The 14,166-nt window shown below is 44.9% G+C and overlaps 1 protein-coding gene across 6 annotated transcripts in view; it reads left to right on the forward strand.

The window, feature by feature from the left end:
- The window catches only part of LOC110506421 (ankyrin repeat domain-containing protein 11), a 139,383-nt gene that overhangs the window by 21,920 nt on the left and 103,297 nt on the right, over positions 1 to 14,166 (forward strand). For 4 of the 6 annotated variants that reach the window (XM_021586014.3, XM_090222170.1, XM_021586015.3 and 1 more), the window contains exon 2: positions 8,391 to 8,471. The gene's annotated coding sequence lies outside the window, so the exon portion shown is untranslated. Of the gene's footprint in view, positions 1 to 4,929; positions 5,002 to 8,390; positions 8,472 to 14,166 lie in introns of all 6 variants that reach the window. The other 2 variants (XM_021586017.3, XM_021586016.3) reach the window with 1 other exon arrangement.

The following is a 14,166-nucleotide window of genomic DNA, read 5'->3' on the forward strand; positions in this document are numbered from 1 at the left end:
AACAATCAGACAAAAAAATAAAAATTGTATCCGTAAAGTTCATAGAAACATGTCAAACGATGTTTATATTCAATCCTCAGGTTGTTTTTTAGCCTAAATGATCTATAATATTTCAACCGGACAATAACGTCGTCAATATAAAAGGTAAACAATAAATGAACATATGCCTGAAAAAACTCTGCGTCACGTTAGGGTCCATTCGTTCAGACTGGTCTTACTCCCTCATTAATAAGAATACAAGCCTGAAATTATTTCTAAAGACTATTGATATCTAGTGGAAGGCATATGAACTGCAAATGGAGTCCTAAGTCAATGGATACTGTAATGGCATTGAATAGAAAACTACAAAACCAATTAAAAACTACTTCCTCAATGGATTTTTCTCAGGTTTTCGCCTGCTAAATCAATTCTGTTATATTCACAGACACTATTTTAACAGTTTTGGAAACGTTAGTGTTTTCTATCCAAATCTACCAGTTATATGCATATCATATCTTCTGGGCCCGAGTAGCAGGCTGTTTAATTTGGGCATGCTTTTCATCCAACATTCCGAAGGCTGCCCCCTACGCTAGAGAGGGTAACTGACTAGTTCAATGTTTTTGTTTGTTCAAATAATGACAAAGTGAAAACATGCTTTTAGATTTTTTTTTTTTTTGCTCAATTTATTTTAAATTAAATACAGAAATATTGCATTTACCTAAGTATTCACACCTTTAGTCAATACCTATTATCACCTCTAGCAGTGACTTACAGCTGTGAGTTTTTCTAAGTCTCTAAGAGCTTTGCACACCTGGACTGTAGAATATTTCCACATTATTATAATCAACATTCATGTTGGTTGTTGTTCATTGCTAGACAGCCATTTTCAATTCTTGCAACAGATATTAGTCAAAACTGTAGTTAGGCCACACAGGAACATTCAATGTTGTCTTGGTAAGCAACTCCAGTGTATATTTGGCCTTGTGTTTTAGGTTATTGTCCTGCTGAAAGGGTCATTTTTGTGTCCCCGTGTCTGTTGGAAACCAGACAACTAGGTTTTCTCCGATTTTGTCTGTGCATAGCTCTATTCCATAATTTATTATTTTATATCTTAAACTCCCGTGCCGATGACCAGCATACTCATGACATGATGCAGTCGCCACCCTGCTTGAAAATATGAAGAGTGGTACTAAGTGGTGTGCTGGATTTGCCCCAAACAATGCTTTGTATTCAGGGCATAACGTTAATTTCTTTGCCACATTTTTTGCAGTTCTACATTAGTGTCTTATTGCAAACTCTGTCATTTAGGTTAATATTGTGGAGTAGCTACAATGTTCATGGTCCATCCTCAGTTTTCTCCTATCACAGCCATTAAAATCTAACTGTTTTCGAGTCACCATTGGCCTCATGGTGAAATCCCTGAGCGGTTTCCTTCCTTTATGGCAACTGATTTAGGAAGGACGCCTGTATCTTTGTAGTGACTGAGTGTATTGATACACCATTCAAAGTGTAATTAATAACTTCACCATGCTCAAAGGGATGTTCAATGTCTGCTTTTATTATTTTTTATCCATCTACCAATAGGTCCCTTCTTTGCAATGCATTGAATAACTTTCCCTGGTCTTTATGCTTCAAAGCTGGGACCGAGAGACTGAAGCTGTTTTTCAATCTCAAGGCCATCAGACTGTTAAATAGCCATCACTAGCACATTAGAGCCTGCTGCCCTATATACATAGACTTGAAATCACTAGCTATTTTAATAATTGGAACACTAGTCACTTTAATGTTTACATATTTTTAATTACATCCTATTTTAATACTGTATTCTGTCCTATTCTACTGTATTTTAGTCTAAGCCCCTCTGACATTGCTCACCCAAATATTTATATATTCTTAATTCCTTTACTTTAGATTGTGTGTTGATAAATATTGCTTGTTAGATATTACTACACTGTAGGAGCTAGTAACACAAGCATTTCGCTACACCCGCAACAACATCTGCTAAACATATTTATGTGTCAAATTAAATTTGGATTTTTGATTTGGTTGAATTTGTGTTTCACATTCACTTCTCGACCTGAGGGACCTTACAATTATCTGTATGTGTGGGGTACAGAGATGAGGTAGTCATTCAAGAATCATGTTAAACACTTATTTCACGCAACTTATGTGATATGTTAAGATATGTTTTACTTCTGAACTTTAGACTTGCCACAACAAAGGGGTTGAATACATATTAAGACATTTCAGCTTTTCATTTTAAATGAATTTGTAAATTTTTGCAAACAATTCCACTTTGACGTTATGGGTTATTGTGTGTAGGCCAGTGACAAACGATATACATTTTAAATTCCGGCTATAACACAACAAAATGTGGAAAAAGGCGAAGTGTGAAATACTTTCTGAATAATCCTGTGGAGAAAAAAGTTGTCCGTCAGATGTGGGCCCAAATGCTAGATTCGCATTCTGTGCGAGCCTAAAGTCAACTGGTTCCATGCCACGGTCCCACCGCATAACAAGGAGACAAGGAGTCTGCCTCATTGTCCAGATTTCCCAGATAAATGGAGCTGACCAGATTGTGAAAATGGTGGTGCTTCCTGTAATCCGATGCTCTGGGGAGCAGAATAGAGGGGGGGGGGGAGCAGAAAAGAGGCACGATAAAGGATGGCTGTGCATGCCCCCGGGCGACCATTAGACCACCCGTCTCCTCCGTAATCCCACAATGCACTGGTGCCCCACATAGGCCTGCATGTTCACACAAGCCACGGGCCATGCTGCAGACACGCAGTGGCAGCCCGGGCTGAAGCAACACAGTCCAGCCAGTTGTTTTTAGAGCTCCACTCACTTTACCCTCCCCCCAGCCATATTACTAAAGCTCAAATGGGGCTGACCTCTCACTCTCCTCCCTTCGCTCTGTGTCTCTCAGTAGCTCGGCTTTCTCTTCCACATTTTCCAGTCTTTGCTTTGGGCTTCAGAATAGCATGTGTATACACTATTCCGTCCAGTATTCCCCCCCCCCCCCTCCCTCTCCTGCAGACACAGTCAGTGTTTTTAGCCCTATCACCATTGCAACATGTTGTGGACTAATCTCCGGAAATATACTCATTAAATAGCTACGGCTCTATGGCATGTGGAATTGTTTTGTGTGTGAGATCGTGGGTCTGAGTGTTAGCAGTTGTTGTTGTGTGTGTTCCTTCAGGCAGTTATCTGGACAGTGTGGTATGTTTGTAGCAGAGCAGCTCTGGCAGCCATTGTCTGTTGTTGAGGCTAGGCCCTAGGATTGGCCGTGACTGCTCTCCCAACTCCAAGGAGATTCTTGGATCTCAAACCCTGGGCGTTGGGCTTCAAAGCTGGACTCGAGTCTACAGAGTGTAGTTGAAATCAAAACGGGCCAGGTTCTCAAACTTGTCAGAAGTATGACTTGCCTTCTCATGCACATGTGTGCACACCACTCCTCATGAACAAAGTCCAGTGTTTGGTTTTCCCCCGGTGATGTTGAAATACCACACGTCTAGTAGGGATTTGTTTTAAAAGACGGTGTTAGTATATTCACTTCAAATAGCCAAACACGTGAAAAGAACACTTCCTTTGTCCTGAGCTGCCCCTGCTTACTGTCAGGATGGGGAGGCTTGAACTCTCACCTCTGACCTTTTGCATGTTTAGGTCAACTCCTATATCCTGTTTTACTCGTATTTCTTCTCATCAACTTGGCCATATCATAAAACATAACCCCTATATGAGCACAACAGGGATGTTAGCCAGAAGGAGAGCTAGCTAGTACTTGTAGGCCTGTGTCCTGCAGTGTGTTTGGATGTGAAGCTACAGGCTAGTTGGCCCATGTCGGTCTGTGTGCTGACTGTGCTCTTTAAGCCTGGTCTTTCTGGTACGGCTCACCTAAAAGCCGTGCTGATTAGTATCTCTGGATTTTTGTGAAGCTTTTGTGCCAGGTTTTGTCCCTCAATCAGCAGTTTTTACTCGTGTCGCCTGCCTTCTCAATCTCCCATCGTGCTGAGTCAAACCTAATTAGCCAGGATAGATGCAGCCGTTACAAATGAGCAGTGTGGCCCCCCAGTGTGGCTCAACACAAGTTGTGTAAACATGGCTGGTTTTGGGGAACCGGTCTCATTCACCAGAGAAACCCTGCTAAACATGTCTAACACACAGACATTGGAGTAGTAACTGGAGACATTGCTCCTGGGGGGCCACTGTAGGACAAACACACACACTCTTTGGTGGGAGACCCTGGAGGGGCCCAGAGCTGCTGCACAGAACCAAAAGGGAAAGAAAATGAGGAGCAGACACAAACTTCAGTGTTTCCCTTCCTCTCTCTGCAGACAGGCCTCACTCAAGCCTCACTACCTCCTGCAAAGAGGCTCTTCAAATGGATCAGAAATAGCCCAGGCTCCCCACATGCCTAGCAAACCTTCATTTAAGTCTAAGTAACTAAGATTTCTGGGTTTGACTGTGAATGGCCAAACCTTTGGTGGCGTGTTGGTGCTCCCAGCAGTCTGTCCCCCCATGTGGCAGGGATTTAAGGTCCAGTTTGGTCCTGTTAGACTTTACTACTTCCCCAGTCATAAATGTACAATTCCTGGACACATTGGACTGACTGGCAGCTCCCTGTCCTGCCTATGTGTGTGAACGGGTGACTTCTATTCCAGCTCAATGTCAGCAGGTAGTAAATTACCTCATTGGTGTACATTTTTTTATTTTTAAAAACCAGTTGGCTGTCTCTGCCGTGTCCGAGGCTCCAAATTTATGTCACATCCTGCCCAGCTGCCCCTGGCAGGCGGGACTATGGATATTTGCACAAGAGCATTTGTGTGCTTCTGCCTCGCTATGGCCAGGGCAAACACACTTACAGGAAGCCTCAAATACTGACATACTGACACAGGATGAACTTGTTATGGCGTTCTTAAAATATCTGGTCTTCTCTCCCCCTGCCTACAGACATAGCTGTCTCTTCTCGTTGAGTCTTGTGCATGCCCTGAGGGCATGAGGGGGCCACCACATTACCACAAGGTAGGAGCCATGTGTTTTTGGCCGAGTCATCCTGCTTGAGATGTTTGAGAAGTGTGGGCTTGGGTGCCTTTCAATGACTGGTAGCTTTAACAGTCTCACCTTTGTTGGCATGAGGTCAGCAGAGCCTGGCCTATGGCCTGTGGTGAAACTGAAGTCCTGTCTTTGGTAATCCCTCCCAATGTATGAATAATTGTGGAAGCATCCTCTTTCAAGAGGAATATAACCAGCTCCCTAAGAGCTGCGGCAAAGCGCTAGAGCTTGGCTTCTCAGGCTCAAAGTTTCCCTTTTAAGGTCAACGTAGTGTGCACCCTACGAGTGGTGGAAAACCTCCGGCCAACCCTAGAGGGAGAGAGATCCTCCACAGACAGATTAATGGCGTTTTTAATGTGCAGTGTGTTTGCTAGTAGTAGGGGCTCTTATCAGTGACTGAAAGGAAACGTCTGGCTCATTTGATCGTAGGTGCACAAAGGGAGATCAGTGAGTTTGGCGTTATCACTTTTAGGTTTTTATTTTATTTATTTCAATCAGAATTTAAAGCTACGTAAGGATTGTAAATACGACAGTTCACATTCAAGTTGAATTGAACCCTGGCATGATATCCTCAGATGTCCATAGTCTACCCAACCAAGAGCTTACCCTGCCAGAGACTGATCTGTGTTACCCATGAGTGATGTCTTGTGTGTTTTAGCATGGCCCGGCTTAAAGGGAGTGTACTTTGTCACTGTGCGGTCGGGGGATTTTCTTAGTAAGATTACAAGCCTGTATTCAAGCCCCATTTAAGAGGGAGTGCTCTGCTCTCCATTCTGGATTAGTCCAATCCCTGGATTCCTGCTGTGAGAACCAACAGAGTTCTGATTTTAACAGACACGTCACCCCCCCCCCCCCCCCGTCCATCCCAGTGAGGCCTGGCCCCTTAATCTGGCCTCACTTCCTGTTTTGTCCTGGCACCTCCAGCCCTTGGCCTGGCCTGGGCTCTAGTGTCATCCACTTCAGTTGGTATGTTAACTTGAGATTCTTGCTGTCCCATTTCTAGCTGCTTAGATTGACAGACATAAAATGGTTTGCAGATGTAACATATATTTTCTTAACCTATGACTATTGCTATCTCTATTGGCGAGTGATGCACAGTTCGGTGAATGTTGCTGCCGACTAACCAACCCTCATTAAGCGGTCAACAAACAGTTACATTTTTCCCAAACAGTAAAATGACGTGACCTACAGGCATTGTTATGCTTGCATACAAGGAACTGACATTTTCGTTAAGAGTTTAATGAAAACATGCAACAGTAGAAGCCTATCATCTTAGTCAAAAGGCTATATTATTGAACATGCAACTCCTGTAATGAAGCCGCTAATAAAACAGCATTTTCAAACATTTGCGAAAATGCCATTCTTGGGGAAACACTGTTCTAAACAGAGCAGCTAATGCCAGCCGAGCTGAAAACACTGTTCTAAACAGAGCACCTAATGCCAGCCGAGCTGAAAACACTGTTCTAAACAGAGCACCTAATGCCAGCCGAGCTGAAAACACTGTTCTAAACGGAACACCTAATGCCAGCCGAGCTGAAAACACTGTTCTAAACGGAACACCTAATGCCAGCCGAGCTGAAAACACTGTTCTAAACGGAACACCTAATGCCAGCCGAGCTGAAATCACTGTTCTAAACGGAACACCTAATGCCAGCCGAGCTGAAAATACTGTTCTAAACGGAACACCTAATGCCAGCCGAGTTGAAAATGTGAGATAATGACAAAGTGACAGATGAAAATCTCAGTTAGAAACTTAAAGGGGGAATCTAATAACAACATCCAGGAAGGGTTGTTAATTTGACTAGGATTGGTCCTTTGGTTTCTCAACAATGAAAGAAAGTTGATATGAAAACCAATAGAACAGCAGAGAAATGCTGGTTAATGACAGCAGGAAGTCTTTAGAAAATAATTGCCTCCACGTTTCGATGGTTGGATTTTGGCGAGGCTACTTTGAAGCAAGGTAAGACATTTCTCATTTGAAGTCAACCGTTCAGGCTTCAAACTATTATGCAGCCTCAAGCTCACATTGCAAATTGGTGGGTGACACGCTGATAGCCTGCCTACCGTTGACTATAGCCTGCCTACCGTTGACTATAGCCTGCCTACCGTTGACTATAGCCTGCCTACCGTTGACTATAGCCTGCCTACCGTTGACTATAGCCTATGCACTCAAATGAAGATTCGGAGGCGCGCTTTAATTCCGAGTTGAGATTGAGAAATACAATTACTAGCTGTTTTTAATCGCGGCCATCAAAACATTTATATTTATTTTTTTTTTTGACATGTGATTACACTTAGAACTGTTATTTGTTGTGCAATGACTATGCTTATAAGAGCAGTCCAGTACCAGCTGCTCTTGCGCTGTCTGACAGTTGATAGGCTATGCCGCTCCTCAAACTAGGCTCTGTATGCTTTGCGCGTGTGATAAATAAGATGCATGATGACTAACGAAAATACACGCTGCAATTTAATCCCACTAAATTATGCAAATGTACCTGTAGACTAAGGATGACCGGTCTAATATATTTTCGGTGGCTAACCGATTTAACCGTTAACATCTCTACTAGTGGAATGCGATTTTGCTTTCATGGCCTCGCACTCAAGAATAATGGCAGCCTGACCGATTCGGTAAGCTTTGCTTGCACCTGTTCTCTTCAGAAGGAAAGAGGGCAAGATAAAACCAGAAGCCCTTCTATATTTAATTAATTTCTGAAAAGAACAAATTCTTGGTTAATAACGCCCTCTAAGACTGAAATCATGTTATTCTCTATCCTTTATACATATATATACTTTTCCACAATACCACTGAGCCTAACTACTGGGGTGTGTGGTCCTCTTGAGTCAACTTGTTATCACCATTTGTGCTAGTGGACTCTCAATGTTATTTGAACAACTGCCATGGAACAAATGTGAGCGAGGGGCTAGGTGACAGCGACACAGGAATGTAACCGATGTGGCACAACTGAAGGCCTTTGAAAAGACCCTCTATCTTTCAAATCCTGATAAACCCCTGCCCTCAGTTGGGACAAAGCTATGGTTGTGGTTGGCTGTGGCTGTGGCTGGGGGGGTGGTTGTGAGGGGCTGTGGCTGGGGGGGTGGTTGAGGGGCTGTGGCTGTGGCTGGGGGGGTGGTTGCGAGGGGCTGTCTACAGGGGTGGTTGTGAGGGGCTGTCTACAGGGGTAGGAGAGACTGGCATGGTGTGGGGCTTTGACCTTTGAAAGGTTGCATTAAGATACTGTGTTGGGGCAATAGGACAACCTGAGTGGGGAAGATGACTCCCTACACCAGATCTCATTAGGAATGTTAAACGCCAACTAACAGCTCCGTAACTAATCCTTCGGTTTTCTTTTGTTTTGTAGGATTCTTTGGACTTCCCTACTGCAGCCCCTTTTTTAAAGCAGGATTTTAACGTCACCCATCCGCAGACAGCCATGGAATCGGTATGTATTTTACATTCTCTCCACTTTGTCTCTGGAGCCATCTCTGTTTCTTGGTCCCTGTGTTTGTCACGACGTACTGAAGGTTTGAACACGCTGTTTAATGTTTTGAAACGTTGTTTACAGAAAGGGGGTTGTTTTCTAAGGCCCGTATTCCTGTACTCCAGTAGTCTTGTTGTTTTGACTCCTCAGATTTCTCCAAACCGTCTCGGATGCTAAATAAACGACACTCATATGGCACCATAGAGAGGGTTTGCTGTGGAACTGCCTACCGGTCTGTGTGTGTGGCTATAGACTTATCATTTCAAGCCATGGGTTGAGCCAGTCTCTCTAGCTATGAGCGAGAGAGTGGGAGAGGGCCAGACGGGAGCAGTGCTAGTACCAGCTGGCAGCTTTAAAGCCCTGCACTTTCAACTGGAATGTGTGTTTTAAGAGCAGGGCTTAGTGCATGCCCAGGCCCTGCCTTCCTGTCCCTTTGTTAAAGGGATTCTGTGTTTTAGCTGGTGTGGACTTGTGTGTGTGCATGGTTGTTTGTGTGGCGAGCAACTTGGTTTGGAAAGTAGGTCACCGCTCCCGTAGAGCTCAGTGTCACTAATGAAGTGTCCCTCTCCCGCATGCGACTCATGTGACCGTGCTGCTCGATCAGTAAGTAGTGGCAGCCCACGCCTCTGAAGAGACGGCCGCCTTTTCCCCACGGCACACAGAGAGACTTTCAGCATGGGCGCTGAACAATCGATCTCCCCTCTCGTTCCCTCCCTACTCTCATTTTGCTCTACTCTTCCTTCTGTAGCCTTCTCTTTGGCCAGACGCTCTGTGCAACGGAAGCTGGTGGTGTTTACCTCCTGAAATCATACCGGATCTGCTTACTGTCAGTGGAAACTGATTAAAAAAAAAACATTATGCTGCCAGTACGCCCCCCCCCCCACCCCCACCTCTCCTCATGTGATGCCAGTCACATGGTTTCCAGGCACCAGTAGAGTAAATCAGAATCAGATTTTATTTTTAACTGCTCTACATCCTCCACTTTGCCAATGGTTAGCAGAAACAGAATAGGTTACGGTGTACGTCTCTCTCCCTCTGTTTCATGCTCTGTTGCCTCTCTCCTCTCTTTCGCTCTTTGCCACTCCCTGTCTCATGCTCTCTCCACTCTTCCTTTCTATCTCTCTCGCTCTCTGTCTCTCGCTCTCTGTCTCTCGCTCTCTGTCTCTCGCTCTCTGTCTCTCGCTCTCTGTCTCTCGCTCTCTGTCTCTCGCTCTCTGTCTCTCGCTCTCTGTCTCTCGCTCTCTGTCTCTCGCTCTCTGTCTCTCGCTCTCTGTCTCTCGCTCTCTGTCTCTCGCTCTCTGTGTGTAGCCTGCTCCCAGCCCTCGGCAGTGCTGATATTATTCTCAGCGTTATCTGCTGGTTGGGAGTTGTGCTGTGTTGGACGGTAGTGCAGATGAAAGGGTGTCTCTCCTGTGAATGCTCTCCCTGCACCGTTTTGCCTCTGCTCATTACCAGCTTGTTTTTTCTCTCTCTCCCTCTCCCTCCTCCCCTTTTCCAAAGTAGGCCTGTTCTTCAATAGGATTAGTCTGCAGCACTCTGAACAGGAAAGTGGGCCCTGCCAGTCATATTACATAACTCTCATAGCCAGGCTTGAGACAACTATAGGGGCTTTGTTCCTCAAGACCCTGCTCCCACCCGCCTACCTCTCCCCCTGGCAGGCCACATGCTAATGCTCTGTTGAAAGAGTCTGTGTGCTCCAAACAGGCATGGCTCTGTGGCCAGGGAGGAGAGAAACTCTGCATCATTACCCAGCAAATTGGCATTTCACTCATATCTTTCGCCGAGGAATGTGAACTCGAGGCAGAAGAAAGCGGGAACTTTGTTGTGATTAGGTTTTCTTGTAAGCACGTTGAATGATGAGATGATATAGGAGGTTGTGGACCGTCCAAAGGATTGAACCTTTGCGGTGTTGGCGTGCCAAATGTATTGGTTTTCTCTCCCTTCTGACTAGACTAGTGTGCCCCGTTAACCACTTAGGTTGCTGACCTGTATTGTTGTGGTTACATTGTTCTGTGGCATAGGCCCATGTCTCGTGATTCTGTAGCTTATCTGAGCAGAAGTTTGAAGGTTTGTACTTTAGTAGGCTTGTTGCACAATGTGAAGAGCAGGATTGGTTGGGGCTAAAATGATGCCTTTGCCCAAGGTTTTCCTTGTCATTCTGTTCCCAATCATTAGAGCGAAGCACAGAGGAGGAACCATTCTTTAAGATGATATCCAAGCGTGTGTTGTCATTGTGCCATTAATCAGCGCAGCTGCGGATCAGCTGAGGTTCATGTTCAAACACACCCTGAAAGGAAGTGTCAACGAGCTCTCTCATCCCGCTGCAGAGGGAGCGATGTTGGTAGCTATGGTGGGTATCGCCAATACGCGACGACTCCAATCGGCGTTACGGTCTGGCTGATGGAAAACGCCTCCATGTATTTCTCAACTAACCTGCACTTGCTGACACTTTGTTTGTTCTCGAAATCAGGAAAAAGTGTATCTTATAAATGTGCAGGTGGTTACAAAAACCAGAGACAATTCTGATATTAAATCCATGTTTTGTATTGAGTGAGAAATGCCTCTTGCATATGTAGATCTTTGTTTTGGTCGCACTGTGTGACGTGCTGTCATCTTCTACACTTGGCCGAGCCACATGGACAATCCTAGTTCCTGCCTAGTTCCTGCTGGGAAATGCTAGATGTGCGGCAGCTATGACGGCGAGGAACCTACTCGGCAGCACAAAACTTTCCGATTTCTTTTTTTGGTAGAACCATATGCAACTGGACACAAGCGTTTATAAGATGCTATATTTCCCGAATCGAGAACCAAGTATCGCCAAATGCAGGTTAGTTGAAAGATACACAGCAGCGTTTTCCATTAGCCAGACCGTAATGTCGATTTTGGAGTCATCACATATCGGCGATATCCACCGTAGCTAGGCGGTAGGTATCATCCAGCTGTCTTTCTGTCTGTCCACTCACAGGACACAACTATAAATGCGGATTTCGGAAATGTGCGGTCACCAGCTCCAATCAAATATAACCCCTTTGACAAACGGGCTGAGACACTGACCTTTGGGTGTGGCTTGATGGCAGAAACGTTGTATTGTGTGTTTGTCTTTGCAGATGGCACAGGTTCAGAGGCGAAGCCCCACTGCTTCGAAGGGGTTGGAGGTAGCCGTAGTAATAAGAAGGTACATGGGGCCACGTCCGACTCTGCCACGGAAATGGTTTTTGATGGCAGGTTGGGCAAGCGGCGCACTGGGCTTTGGAAATTTGCATCTCGGTGTGAGAATGAAAAGGACAAATAGCGCCAACTACATAGAAAATAGTTTCTGAGTGCCGACTACAGGGCGCTCTCCCGTGAGGTATGAAGTGGTGGGGAGATGAGATGGGAAGGAAAAAGATTTCCATCTTCAATATGTCAAAAGAGAACATTGCTTTGAATGCAGTTTGTGTGTAAGCGGAGAACAGGATGTATCAATTTTTTAATGAAGAGATGTTATGCTGCTGGATTGAAAAGAATGTGCTGCTCAGAGGTCAGGGTTGATTCTCATGCTCTGCTCAAGGGTATGGCTCAGAGCTGCTGACAGCCAGGCAGACCAGTGTTTGTCCCACCACTCCCACACACACTGTCAGAACCAAGCTCACCCACCACAGCAACACAGTGACTGTGGAGGAGAGGGGACTGGCTGTGATGATAGATAGCCAGTGCTACTCTGAAATGGTCAGATTTGTAGTGTCTGTCTGGATGCTGAGGAGTTGGCTGGGTGTTTTGTAGATGGGACAGAATGTTTTTAATGTTCTATCTCCCCTTCTCCAGAGCCAAGTTCCCATCAGTGAGTTGTCCATACACTAAGTCTGTGTTTAGATCTTACATCTAATTTTAGAGCTGAGATTTGGCTTAAGCTCTGAGAATAACAGGAGAACAGTAGCCTCTTTACTTTGCCTTTAACCAATAGATATGACAGTGGTGTTGCATTGGACAAGACTAGACAATGGCCTCATGTGATTCTGTTCAATCAGGGTCCAAGAGACCAGATTGACTGATCCTAGCCTGCTCACTGTCCCTCTGCCTCTCTCCCTCCAGTACAATAACCTCTGAACAGTGCTATGTACCCGCCAGGCACCCAGTGTCTCCCTCTCTGGGCCTCTACTGTACCTGTACCTCCACCCCTCGTCTCCTCAGAGGATCAAACAGTCCCCCGTCAAATCTGGGGGGGGGGGGCAAAACAAAACCCAGTGGAACAAATGATTGTGTTTGTTCTAATGTGAGTTAAAGGGGCCCTCCCACAGCGTCTCCTGGCAGCCTGTGTTTCTGCCTGTTTGCCAGGGTGTTTAGAACTCTGTCTGGGTGGTTTAAAGAACATGGATTGCCATGGAGACATTGTGCATTATTTCTATATCTGACCCTTTCAGCTCAATCTGCAAGCTGTAATTGGATTATTTGTAGTGTAACGTGTTTCATCTCTTTCTCTGTAGAGCGAGAATGGAAATATGAAGGATTTGTTTCGCTATATCTGACTGGTGGAGTATAGTGTCAGCTCAGCAGCCTGACTGTGAAAAGGCCTACACCACAGTGCTCTTCTGCACTTTGTTAGTGTTGTATTTACGGGAAAGAACAGTTTGATATGAGTGATGGGACTTAGTGCAGATAAATTGGTTATTTCTGCCTTACCTTTCACCTCTTAATTGGTCAACGTCACCAGACTGGTCAGCCCAACTCCAGGGCAGCTAGCCTACTTCTCAATCCACAACACTAGGGTTTTCGTCTATTTCTGACTTTACTGTCGATGTCTGTGTGAATTGAGTACTCCATATTAAAATGACTAACAGAGAAACTGTATAATCATATTCTAAAATCTATAGAACACGATCAATAAATATCTCTAAACATTGGCTCAGCGATTTGCTTCGATATCATTACTTTTCTTGCTGTTTCACTTGCAGCTGTTGTGTACAATTTCTGAGATGATTGTGTCCATGTTGAAATCGGTGCGGTGAGCGAGCGGGAAAGATGGCAGAAAGAGGAGCCACAACAACCATTATCCTCTTCTCTGTCCTTCTCCCATCCCCTCCCTCCCCCATCCCCGAGTGACGCTGTGGTTTTTCCCCTGACTGCTGCCAGGTCTCTCTCTCCCTCCCTCTCTCTTCTCTCGGGATCATGATGACTGAGCTGTTTGTACGGGGCTGGAGATTAGCAGGCTAATGTAGTGTTGAGTGGGAGAGCAGAAGCCGAGGCACGGACACTAGAGGTCAACCGATTAATTGGAATGGCGGATTAATTAGGGACGATTTAAAGTTTTCATAACAATCGGAAATCGTTTTTTTGGGCGCCGATTTAAAAAAAAATATATATATATATATATATATATATTTATACCTTTATTTAACTAGGCAAGTCAGTTAAGAACACATTCTTATTTTCAATGACGGCCTAGGAATGGTGGGTTAACTGCCTTTCACCCTGTCAGCTCGGGGGATCCGTTCTTGCAACCTTACAGTTAACTAGTCCAACGTAATAACGACCTGCCTCTCTCGTTGCACTCCACAAGGAGACTGCCTGTTACGCGAATGCAGTAAGCCAAGGTAAGTTGCTAGCTAGCATTAAACTTATGTTATAAAAATCAATCAATCATAATCACTAGTTAACTACACATGGTTGATGATATTAC

Source organism: Oncorhynchus mykiss, chromosome 26 (assembly GCF_057628025.1).
Source record: "Oncorhynchus mykiss isolate SJ-2025 chromosome 26, ASM5762802v1, whole genome shotgun sequence".
Classification (NCBI taxonomy): Eukaryota; Metazoa; Chordata; class Actinopteri; order Salmoniformes; family Salmonidae; genus Oncorhynchus; species Oncorhynchus mykiss.